Below are 12,584 nucleotides of genomic sequence, written 5' to 3'. Positions count from 1 at the left end.
TATACAAGTCCTAAATTTAATTGTGTAAGGTGTGCATGATGCACAGAACAATTAAAGCTGGTTTTCTACTCTTTGTATGAGCAGAAAAAAAGACATCTGTAAATCTTCATTTATGCTATATGAAGAATGGCATCTAATAATAGTTCATAGGGGTTCGGTAACCAACAAGAAGCATTATCTGTGCCTGGACATTCATGTCTCAGCCAGTCTCAGAGCTATTCCCATATGGTGGGATTAACAATATAAGTTACCTGCTTCTTCTGCAGTTTAAATTCTTTTTTTTTTTTTATTTTTTATTAACTTATTCCTGTTACATCTCAATGGTTGTCCCATCCCTTGTATCCTCCCATTCTTCCCTCCCTCCCATTTTCCCCTTATTCCCCTCCCCTATGACTGTTCCTGAGGGGGATTTCCTCCCCCTGTATATGCTCATAGGGTATCAAGTCTCTTCTTGGTAACCTGCTATCCTTCCTCTGAGTGCCACTAGGTCTCCCCCTCCAGGGGACATGGTCAAATATGAGGCACCAGAGTTTGTATGAAAGTCATATCCCACTCTCCACTCAGCTGTGGAGAATGTTCTGTCCATTGGCTAGATCTGGGTAGGGATTTAAAGTTTACCTCCTGCATTGTCCTTGGCTGGTGCCTTAGTTTGAGCGGGAACCCTGGGCCCAAATCTGCCTATCATAATGTTCTACTTGTAGGTTTCTAGGACCCTCTGGATCCTTCTATTTTGCTATTCTCCCATGCTTCTCTCATCTGGAGTCCCAATAGGATGTCCTCCCCTCTGTCCCAGTTTCCTGAGATTCCATCTTACACCCATCAGAATGGCTAAGATCAAAAATTCAAGCGACACCACATGCTGGTGAGGATGTGGGGAGAGAGGAACGCTCCTTCATTGCTGGTGGGAATGCAAACTAGTACAGCCACTTTGGAAATCTATCTGGTGCTATCTCAGAAAAATGGGAATAGGGCTTCCTCAAGACCCAGCTATTGCACTCCTTTGAATATACCCAGGAGATGCTCCAGCACACAACAAGAAAATTTGCTCAACCATGTTCATTCCTTCTCCTTCCCTTCCTTAGTCATTAGAAAGGAGAGCACTCCTCCCCTAATTCTGACCTCAGCCTATCAAGTCTCATTTGTACTGCCTGTAACCTCTTCCTCTGTACCCTAGCAAGGCCATCCTGCCAGGAGGAAGTTCAGTGGCCAGAATGTGTGTCTGAAGTAATCCCTACTCTCCACAGTGGAACCCACAAGAAGACTGTGCTAGTACATCTGAGGGTCTAGGTCCACATCATACATGGTCTTTGGTTGATGTTTCAGTCTCTGTATTGTAGTGTAGTTGTCCTGTATTATGTGACTAATATCTGCTTATGACTGAGTATATACCATGTGTGTCTTTTGGGGTCTGAGTTACCTCACTCAGGATTATCTTTTCTAGTTCCATCCATTTGCCTGCAAATTTCAAGATTTCCTTGTTTTTCATAGCTAAGTACTATTCCATTGTATGAATATAGCACAGTTTCTTTATCCACTCTTAGGTTGAGGGACATCTAGGTTGTTTCCAGATTCTGGGTATTATGAATAAAGCTGCTATGAACATAGTTGAGCAAATGTTCTTGTTGTATAGTGGAGCATCTTTCAGGATATTCCCAGGAGTGTTATGGCTGGGTCCTGACATAAAATTATTCCTAATTTCCTGAGAAAGCACCAGATTGATTTCCAAAGTGTTTGTACAAGTTTGCACTCACACCAGCAATGAAGAAGTATTCCCCTTTCTTCACATCCTCACCAGCATGGGCTATCACCTGAGTTTATGAACTTAGCTATTCAGGGAGATTTAAGATGGAATCTCAGAGTTATTTTGTGTTGTATTTCCCTAATAACTAGGGATGTTGCACATTTCTTAAATGTTCCTCAGTCTTTCAAAATTCCTTTTTTGAGATTTCTCTGTTTAATTCTATACCCCATTTTTAATTGGATAATATTTTGTTTGGTGGTATTTCATTTCTTGAGTTTTGTATATATTTTGGATATTAGCCATTTGTTTGATGTAGCATTGGTGAAGATCTTTTCCCAGTCTGTAGGCTGCTGTTTTGTTCTGTTGACAGTGTCTTTCACTTTACAGAATCTTTTCAGTTTCATAAGGCCCCATTTATTAATGGTTGATCTTAGAGCCTGAGCTATGGGTGTTCTGTTCAGGAAGTTGTCTCCTGTGCCAATGAGCTCAAGGATCTTCCCTAATTTTCTTCTAACATATTTAGTGTGTCTGGTTTTATGTTGAGGTCTTTAATTCATTTGGAATTCAGTTTTGTACAGGGTGAAAGATATGGATCTATTTTCATTTTTCTACATGTAGCCATCCAGTTAGACCAGAACCATTTGTTGAAGATGCTATCTTATATCTGTTGTGTAGATTTGGCTTCTTTGCCAAAAATAAAGTGTCCATAGGTGTGTGGGTATATTTCTGGGTCTTAGATTCAATTCTATTGATCAACCAGCCTGTTTCTATGCCAGTACCATGCTGTTTTTATTACTGTTGCTTTCTAGTACAGTTTGAGATCTAGGATGGAGATTCCTCCAGAAGATCTTTTATTGTACTAGATTGTTTTAGCTAGTCTAGGTTTTGTTGTTTTTCCATATGAAGTTGAGAATTGATCTTTCAAAGTCAATAAAGAATTGTGTAGGTATTTTGGTGGGAATTGCATTGAATCTGTAGATTTCTTTTGGTAAGATGGCCATTTTTACTATGTTGACTCTTCCAATCCATGAACATGGAAGATATTTCCATCTTCTGAAATATTTTACAAATTCTTTCTTCAGAGATTTGAATTTTTTTCATATAAATCGTTCACTTTTTTGCTTACACCAAGATATTTTATATTGTTTGTGGTTATTGTGAAGGATGTAGTTTCCCTAGCTTCTTTCTCAGCCTGTTTCTCACTTGTATACAGGAAGGCTACTGATTTTTTTTTCAGTTGATTCTGTATCCAGCCACTTTGCAGAAGGCATTTATCAGCTGTAGGAGTTCCTTGAAAAAATTATGGAGTCATTTATGTATACTATCATATCATCAGGGAATAGTGATAGTTTCACTTTTTTTCTGATTTGTATACGCTTGCTCTACTTTAGTCTTATTGCTCCAGGTAGGACTTAAAATACTATATTGAAGAGATATGGAGAGAATGGACAGCCTTTTCTTGTCCCTGATTTCAGTGGAATTGATTTAAGTTTCTCACCATTTAGTTTGATGTTGGCTATAGGCTTGCTGTATATTGCCTTTATTATGTTTAGGTATGTGCCTTGTATCCCTGCTCTCTCCAGTATTTTTAACATGAATGGGTGTTGAATTTTGTCAAATGCTTTTTTGGCATCTAAGGAGATGATCATATTTTTCTTTCAGTTTGTTTATATGATGAATTGCACTGATGGATTTTCGTATATTGAACCACCCCTGCATGCCTGGGATGAAGCCTACTTGGTCATGGTGAATGATAGTTTTGATGTGTTCTTGAATTCAGTTTACAAGTATTTTATTGAGTATTTTTTCATCAATGTTCATAAGAGAAATTGGTCTGAAATTCTCTTTCTTTGTTGGGTCTTTGTATAGTTTAGGTATCAAAGTGACTATGGCCTCATAGAATGAGGTTGGTAGTGTTCCTCCTGTTTCTATTTTATGGAATAGTTTGAAGAGAATTGGTATTAGCTCTTCTCTGTAGGTCTGGTAGATTTCTGCACTGAATCCATCTGGTCCTGGGCTTTTTGTTGTTGTTGTTGTTGTTGTAAGACTTTTGATGACTGTCTCTATTTCCTTAGGTATGATAGGATTACTCAATTTGTTTACCTGATTTTGATTCAGTTTTGGTAGTTGGTAGCTATCAAGAAAATTGTCCATTTCATTTAGGTTTTCAAATTTTGTGGCATATAGACTTTCGAAATAAAACCTGATGATTCTTTGGATTTCTTCGGTATCTGTTGTTATGTGCCCCTTTTCATTTCTGATTTTGTTGATTTGAATACTCTACCTCTGCTTTTTAGTTAGTTTGGCTAAAGGTTTGTCAGTCTTGTTGATTTTCTCAAAGAAGCAGCTTGTGGTTTCGTTGATTATTTGTATTGTTTTCTTTGTTTCCAGTTTATTGATTTCAGCCCTGAGTTTGATGATTTCTAGCCATCTACTCCTCTTGGTTGTGTCTGCTTCTTCTTGTTCTATTACTTTCTGGTGTGCTGTTAAGTTGCTAGTATGGGACCTCTCTAGTTTCTTTATAAAAGCACTTAGTGCTATGAATTTTCCTCTTAGCACTGCTTTCATTGTGTCCCACAACCTTGGGTATGTTGTGCCTTCAGTTTCATTGAATTCTAGAAAGTTTTTAATTTCTCTTTTTATTTGTTCCTTACCCAGATGTAATTGAGTAGAGAGTTGTTCAGTTTCCATGAGTTTGTAGGCATTCAGTTGTTTCTTTTGTTGTTGAGTTCCAGCTTTAATACAAGGTAGTCTGGTAAGGTACAAGGGATTATTTAAATTTCCTTCTATCTGTTGAGATTTGCTTTGTGATCATGTATATGGTCAATTTTGGAGAAGGTTCCTTGAGTGCTGAAAAGAAAGTGTATTCTTTTGTATTTAAGTGAAATGTTCTGTTGATCGATGTTCAGTTAGGTCCATTTGTTCATGATGTCTATTAATTTTCTTGTTTCTCTGTTTAGTTTCTGTCTTGATCATCTGTCTATTGATAAGAGAGGGGTTTGAAGTCTCCCACTATTAATGTGTGGGGTTTGATGTGTGATTTAAGCTTTAGTAATGTTTCTTTTATGAATGTGGGTGCCCCTGTACTTGGGACATAGATTCCAGAATTGAGACATCATCTTGGCGTATTTTTCCTTTGATGAGGATGCAGTAACCTTTCCCAACCCTTTTGATTAGTTTTGGTTGAAAGCCTATTTTAACAGATAATAGAATGGCTACTCGAGCTTGCTTCTTGGGTCCATTCGCTTAGAATACTGTTTGCCAACCCTTTTCTCTGAGGTAATGTCTATCTTTATTGCTGAGGTGTGTTTCTTGTATGCAGAAGAATGATGGGTCCTATTTTCACATCCATTCTGTCAGCCTGTGTCTTTTTACAGGGGAGTTTGAGGCCATTGATATTAAGATATAATAATGACCAGTGATTGTTAGTTCCTTTTATTTTGATGGTGGTGGTGGTGGTAGAGTGTGTGTGTTTCTGTGTTTTGGATTTGTGCATGTGGAGTTATTTATTTCCTGTATTTTCCTGAGTGTAGCCTTCTTGAGTTGGAGTTTTCCTCTAATACCTCCTGTAGGGCTGGATTTGTGATTAGGTACTGATTAAATTTGGTTTTGTCATGGAATATCTTGTTTTCTCCATCTATGATGACTGAAAGTTTTGCTGGGTATAGTAGTCTGCATTGACACTGTCCAGACCCTTCTAGCTTTCACAGTCTCAGTTGAGAAGTCAGGTGTAATTCTTATGGGTTTGCCGTTGTATGTGACTTAACCTTTTTCTCTTGCAGCTTTTAATAGTCTTTCTTTATTCTGTGTATTTAATGTTTTGATTATTATGTGGCAGGAGGAGTTTCTTTTCTGGTTGAATCTATTTGGAGTTCTGTAGGCTTCTTGTATGTTTATGCGCATTTTTGTCTTAGGTTGGGGAAGTTTTATTTTGTTGAAAATGTTTTCTGGGCCTTGGAGCTTGGAATCTTCTCCTTATTCTATTCCTATTCTTAGTTTTGGCCTTTTTGTAGTATCCCAGATTTCTTGGGTGTTTTGTGTGAGAAGCTTTTTAGTTTTAACATTTTCTTTGATTGATGTACCAATAACTTTGATTGTATCTTCCACACTTGAGATTCTGTGTGTTCCATCTCTAATACTCAGTTGCTGTGGCTTGTTTCTGTCATTCCTGATTTCTTCCCTATGTTTTCCAACTCTAAGATTGACTCAGCTTGTATTTTCTTTGTTGCTTCTAATTCCTTCTTTAGGTCTTAAATAGCCTTATTCATTTCTTTCTCCCATTTGATTGCATTTTCCTGTAATTCTTTATAAGATTTATTCAATTCCTTCATCTTCTTGAATGTATTTTCCTGTGTTTCTTTGAGTGATTCATTTTCCTCTTTCAAAGCTCCTATCATTTTCATCACCTCAGATCTAAAGTCTTCTCCTTGTACTTCATCGGTGTTCATTCTCCAGGGATTGCTGTGTTAGGATCACTGGTTTCTGGTAGTGTTACATGGCTCTGAGTTTTGTTGTAATTCTTCTTGTGCTGTCCTCTAGGCATCTGGTTGTCTCTGGTGTTAGCAGGCCTAGAGGTTCCTCCCATGAGGTTGCTGTCTGTGTCCCACATTGGCCAGGCAGGTTGGAAGCAAGTAAAGAGAGCTCCAAGCCAAAGGTTGTTTGCTTGGGCTCCCAAGAGGCCTTCTCAGGATATTAGACAGTGGGTGTTAGAGCCTGCACCCAGCTCAGCTCAGCTCGGTTCCCTGGTTGTATCCCAATTGTGTCAGGCAGGAAAGGGGCTGATAGATTTCCAAGCCCAAAATTGCTCAGGTGCCCTACAGTCCTTTTCGAGATGGCAGGGCTCTGTCTGTCTGCTTTGTGTTTCAGATGGGCTAAGCTAGTAAGTAGCTGGGGGGCTGCAAGAGATTCAAGCCTGAAGCTGCTCAGGTGCCGGCTTGGTCTTTTCCAGACTCAGCTCTGCCTGTCTGCTCTGTATCCCAGATGGGTCAGGCTGATAAGCAGCTGTGGGGACGATGGAAACCAGAGCCCAAAGCTGCTACTGTGTTCTACAGGCCTTCTTGATATGACAGATATGATTTGATCTGCTCTGTGCCCCAGTTGGGCTAGGCCAGAAAATCACTGGCCAGCAGAGAGAGATTCAAGCTCAAAGCTGCTCACAGAACAGCAGCTAATGTGGGGTGTGGCCCACACAGGTCTCTGCGCTGCATGTCTGCTTTGTGACCTAGATGGATCAGGCCAATAGGCTGTAGGTGGGTGGGGTGAGATCAGAGGCAGAAGCTGCTAGCAGGATAGCAGCTAATGACGATTATGCCCTGATCAGGGCTCTACTCAGCCTGTTTGCTTTGTGTCTTAGCTGTATCAAAGAAGTATGCGGCACCAGCCAAGGACAATACAGGCCATAAACTTCAAACCCCTACCCAGATCTAGCCAATAGACAGGACATTCTCCACAGTTGAGTGGAGAGTGGGGTCTGACTTTCACACGTACTCTGGTGCCTCATATTTGACCACATCCCCTGAAGGGGGAGACCTAGTGGCACTCAGAGGAAGGATAGCAGGCTACCAAGAAGAGACTTGATACCCTATGAGCATATACAGGGAGAAGAAGTCCCCCTCAGTCACAGTCATAGGGGAGGGGAGTAAGGGGAAAATGGGAGGGAGGGAGGAATGGAAGGATACAAGGGAGGGGATAACCATTGAGATGTAATATGAATAAATTAATAAAATTTTTAAAAAAACAAAAAATTTACAGAAAGATGCCAAAAAAAAAAAAAAAAAAAAAGAAAGAAAGAAAGAAAGGAAGGAAGGAGGAAAGAAGGAAGAAAAAGAAAGTATGCTTCAGGCAAGTGGGCAGAGACAGACCAAGGCCCCAAGTTGCTCATAGGATGGTGGCTAATGTGGATTGTGGCTGGTCTGGTTTCAGCTCTGCTGGTATGTGCCTTGTTATAGATGGGCCTGGCTGGTAAGCACCTGGGGTGCTATGAGAAATCAGAACTCCAAGCTGCTCAGAAGCTCCACAGGCCCTCTTGAGATGACAGGGCTTCACATATCTGCTCTGTGACCTAGATGGAATAGGCTGGCAAGCAGCTGTGGGGCTGAGAGATATCAGAGCTCAAAGGTGCTTGGGTGCCCCTCACTCTTTCTTGGGAGTTAATGTGAATTGTGCCTGGTGCTGAAACTCAGCTCTGCCTGTCTGCTCCCCATCCCAGATCTAGCAAGCAGTAGATGGGTGGTGAGAGTCTGGAGCTGCATGGATATCCAACAGTCCTTCCCAAAATGGTGGCTAATGTGGGATGTCCTCTGGGATTTTTCTGTGGGTTAGCTGGGTGGCCAGGAGTTGGACCTATCTGTACTCCACACAATGTGGATCCCAGTCATCTAGGGATCATCAGCAGTGATGTTTTGAAGCTCTGTTTGGTCTTTAGGTTGCTGTGCAGTCCTAGTTTTCCTGCTAATCAGAGCAGTGTGTGATTGGTGCAGCCATGTTCATAATGTCTCGATTCTGATGAACTTATTCCACATGAAGGTAAAGACTGTCAATGCTCCATGCTTCCTGAGGGTTCAGAAGCAGAGGCTGTCTCCTTCTCACTAACACTAACAAAAATAACAGATAGGAGAATAGATTCTGATCTTGAGTATAAGTCAGACTAGGAGTCTTGAAAATCTAGCCTGAGTCACATACTAACTCCAGAGCAGTATCTTGGATCAGAATGAGGGATTTCCATGTAAGAAAAGATGCAGAATTATCAGGAGGTTTATTGCTTAAAGTCCTAAAAATAAAGGGGAATTCAAGCCTGAATTGATCCCAGGGGAAAATGTTAAAGGGATTAAATTCAAAGATAAGTAACATATAATGAAACCTCCAAAAATAGGAGAGTAACTAAGAGGAGGTTCCCAGGTGGATAAGGGAAGAGGGACCTGTTAAATCTAGTAAGAAGTTCCACAGAGGACACACCTTGGTGCCTGAAACCAACAAGGAGAAGACCAAGTTCTACAGCGAGAAATTCAACTTTCAACTAAACCTTAGTGACCACACAAGGAAAGAGCTAGAAGTTACTACAACAGGCATATAGGTAAGTTTGTGGAGAGGAGATGACACAAAATTACCTATCATAATGAACTCTGTTAGGAGAAATTCACAACCATGGAAACCATAATTGGACTTTGAAATGATGCATCTAGGACAGATATGTACCATCACATAAGAGACAGCATCATGGAGTATTGAAAGGAGAGAGAGTCTTCCCTTCAAAATAGGAGAGGAGTAGAAGGAAAAATAGAGGGAGTTGGAGGGGTCAAAGACTCCAGAAGAAGACTTACAGAGTCAATTAACCTGAGTGCATTGGGGATCACAGAGACTGAACCACAAACCAAAGAGCATGCGTAGAATGGACCTAGTCCCCCCATACTTATATAGCAGATATGTAGCATGGTCAATATGTGGGTTCCCTAACAATGGGAGTAGGGGCTGTCTCTCCATTGCCTGCCACTGGATCCCTTCCCTCTAGCTGGCCTGCCTTGTCAGGACCCAGTAGAGGATGATGCACTTAGTCCTGCTGTTACTTGAGGTGCCTGGGTGGGTTAATGCCCCTTGGGGGCTTCTCTTTCTCTGAAAAAAAGGAGAAAGGGAAGTTGGAGGAGAGAAGCATGAGGGCAAGGCTGGGAGGAGAGGAGGGAAGGGGCTGGGATCAGGCTGCAAAGAGATTGAATTAATAAATAAATGAAAAATTAGGAGAGGCGTAGAATTGAAAGAGATAACCACCATGTATAGCATAATGGGGGCAGGGCGGTAAAGAAAAGCTTTCAAATCCCCCCAAATAAAAAGAATTCCTGACTTTTGTAGCTTCCATAAGCCCATGAACCTTCCTCAAAATAAGCAACTCACTCATTCTATCTGGTCATAGCCCTTCCAAAAGTTGTTTATAACAAGCTTGCAACCCCACCTTTGTTTCAAATGGTTATATGACTTCTTATTGTTATGACTAGCTTGTTTTGCCCACCTTGCAAACATGTCTTTGTTTCAGGAGGGACAAACTTGTTATGCTTGTGTTCTGCTACTGCAACCTTGCCTATTTCACCGGCCATACTTCCCCATTTGGAAACGCCTTACCCTTAAGATTTATGAAAACCTTGTCTTCCTCACCTCCAGTGCTGACCTCTTGAAACTCACCTTGGGGGAGGCAGAACTTATAAATGATTTTAAAAGCTTGCTGTAATTAATTGTTTGTTTTAATTAATTTGACCATGATGATTTGAGCCAGTGGTCAGTCTCCACCTATCTTTGGGATTAACATGTGCCTCAAAAGTATAGCCTCTATAATGAGGTAAAATCCATTGCCTAATGAACAAGAGAGCTCTTTCAGAAATTTCCTGCCAGACAAACAGGGTAAAGAAATATCTAGAGAATAATTAGACTTCTCATATAGTACTACCAGAAATATCTGTTACCACAAGAAAATAATTTAGTGGGAACAAGGTTCTTCTCTCCCAGCCTCCACACAAGTTTCTTGAGAATGATCTTATTATTTAAAAATAATTTATAAAAAATTGAGTTCCATATCTAATAATAGTATGTGGGTTCAGATCCTATTTCAAATTTAAGTCAACTAGAACAGCTTGCCAAAATAGAAAATACATTAAAATCATCTACTTTAATGTGTGAGAAAACTAATAGAGCACTCTCTACCCAAGACTATGAGAGCCATCAGTATATACTGAGCCAGTCATGTAGTTTTGTGACCCCCGAGGGCAGCTGGCAAATCCAGAATATACAAATGAGAATTTAAGCTCTGTATTTCAAACCTTGACGTTGGAAGCCTGAAGCCATGATCACTGGAGCCCTAAAGCAGTTATTCGAGAACTCAAAGGGATTAGAGTGAATCGGAGGTAGCATACTCTTTACACACTCTATAGTACAGTCATGTGACCCAAGAACTAAAGCCCCTGATTATCCAAGTGCTTAGGAAAGAGTAAATAGAATTTATCTAATGGAAAATAATTGTAATCATAAGATTTACATATTTTACAAGATTTTTTTAAAATATAATTTCTGGTAAAGAATTTAAAAACAGCTAATCTGACAAATGAGGAGATCAAGATAATATGAATAAAAGTAGGTGCTGTCACAGATCATAAAAACAGGCTCACTAGTGCTACAAATATGTACTTGTCATACATGGACTTTAAAACCTTTTCCTTCATCAAAGAAATTGTAGGCAAGGAATTCGAGATCATAAAAGTGGCTTACTGTCAAAAAAGGAAGCTTAATATTGAAAACTATAAGTATAGAGTTTTTCTGGTTGCCATGCTGCAGGTTTAGCTCTGTAGCTAAGCAGCCTTGAATGAATGACTCATTGTTACATGCTCTGAGCACTGCTGTTAAGTGCTGTGAGAGGAGCTTAGGTAATCTCCAAAGTCAAGACAAGAATACAATGAATGACCTATGATGATGTGCATGTGAGCTTCAATTGAAAAGAGTAGACTTTGCTCGATCCTTCCCAGAAGAGTCTCTACAAAGATGTGATGCTGGAGACCTACAGGAATCTCATGGCAATAGGCTACAATTGGGAAGACCAAAGTATTGAAGAACATCTCAAAATTCTAGAAGACATGGGAGGCGTGAAAGAAGTCAACCTTGACAGAAACCCCCTGAATATACTCAGCATATTACAGTCTTCCTCAAAAGCATAAAAGAATTCATACTAGAGAGAAACCCTATGAAGAGGGATATGGGATCACCATGAAAGTGCAATACAACAAGAGTCACACCTGGCAGCTAAAGCAGGGAGCTCAGAGCTCACATCCTCAGTCTGCAGCATGAAGCAGAGAGTTGGAACTAGAAATGATGAATGGATGTAAATTCTCAAGCCCAACCCAAGTGACATATATCCTCCAGCACGGCAACCAGTTCCTAAACCTTCCCAAATAATACCACCACCTGAGAAGAATTGATTTTTCTGACTTGAAGCCTACTGATTTCTTTTTGTTACATGAGCCAACTGATGATGAAAAACTATGTAGGTAAGCCTTTAGGTTCCTCAATATCTAAATTTAAAAAGTATGTGTTTAACAATTTATTTTAATTTTTATTATGTGATGTCAGTGTTTCTTAGTGTGTGTATGTGCATGTGCATGCTGGTTCCCAGGAATATTAGACCCTTTGATCTTCTTGTAGCAGGAATTACAGGAAGTTACCAAAAACCTAACCTTTGTCCTAGAAATGAACTTGTTTTAAGTGCACACCCATGTTTCTAACCCTGCAGATATTTTAAAGACTTTATATATCATCTTGATGTCAAGAAGTAGAAAAGAATTCATACAAGAGAAAAACCTTATTCATGTAAATGATTTGATAAGGACTTTAGACATCATAGTTGTCTTCAGTTTCAAGAAAAAGAAATCTTGTCTCATCTCTTTTTCATAATAGGCTTGAAAAAAGTAAATTATTTACCATGTTCACTCAAATATAATGGAGGAGATCACCAATTGTGTTTGTGGTTTGTATTTTGAAGCATTTGGAGTCAGTATTGAAGTTTGTTATTTGTAGGATAGTCAGCAATCAATTGTGTAGCTCACAGCATGACTTAGTTGGAATGGATGTGTTTATATTATTTGGAGTTCCATGCTTCTTCATATTCCCATTAGTTACCATTTGGCACTTCATCTTGAAGTACTGCCTTGTAAGGGAATTATCTAGAGATGTTAGATAATGTAATAGCAATGAAATTTATTTTTAAAAAGCGTTTCTGGGTTGTGTGTGTGTTTGTGTGTGTAAACTGATTATGAGCTTTTAGGCCATGATAGAAATGTGGAGACTTGATGACAACTTTGTGAGGTTTAGTTTG

At 39.7% G+C, this 12,584-nt stretch overlaps 1 pseudogene; it reads left to right on the top strand.

Moving 5' to 3' along the window:
• The first annotated feature begins 10,900 nt into the window (after nt 1-10,900).
• Nucleotides 10,901-11,378, top strand: LOC127189244 (zinc finger protein 431-like; annotated as a pseudogene).
• Nucleotides 11,379-12,584: the final 1,206 nt, after the last annotated feature.

Source organism: Acomys russatus, chromosome 1, assembly GCF_903995435.1.
Source record: "Acomys russatus chromosome 1, mAcoRus1.1, whole genome shotgun sequence".
Taxonomy (NCBI): domain Eukaryota; kingdom Metazoa; phylum Chordata; class Mammalia; order Rodentia; family Muridae; genus Acomys; species Acomys russatus.
This window is presented reverse-complemented; position numbering and strand designations above follow the sequence as displayed.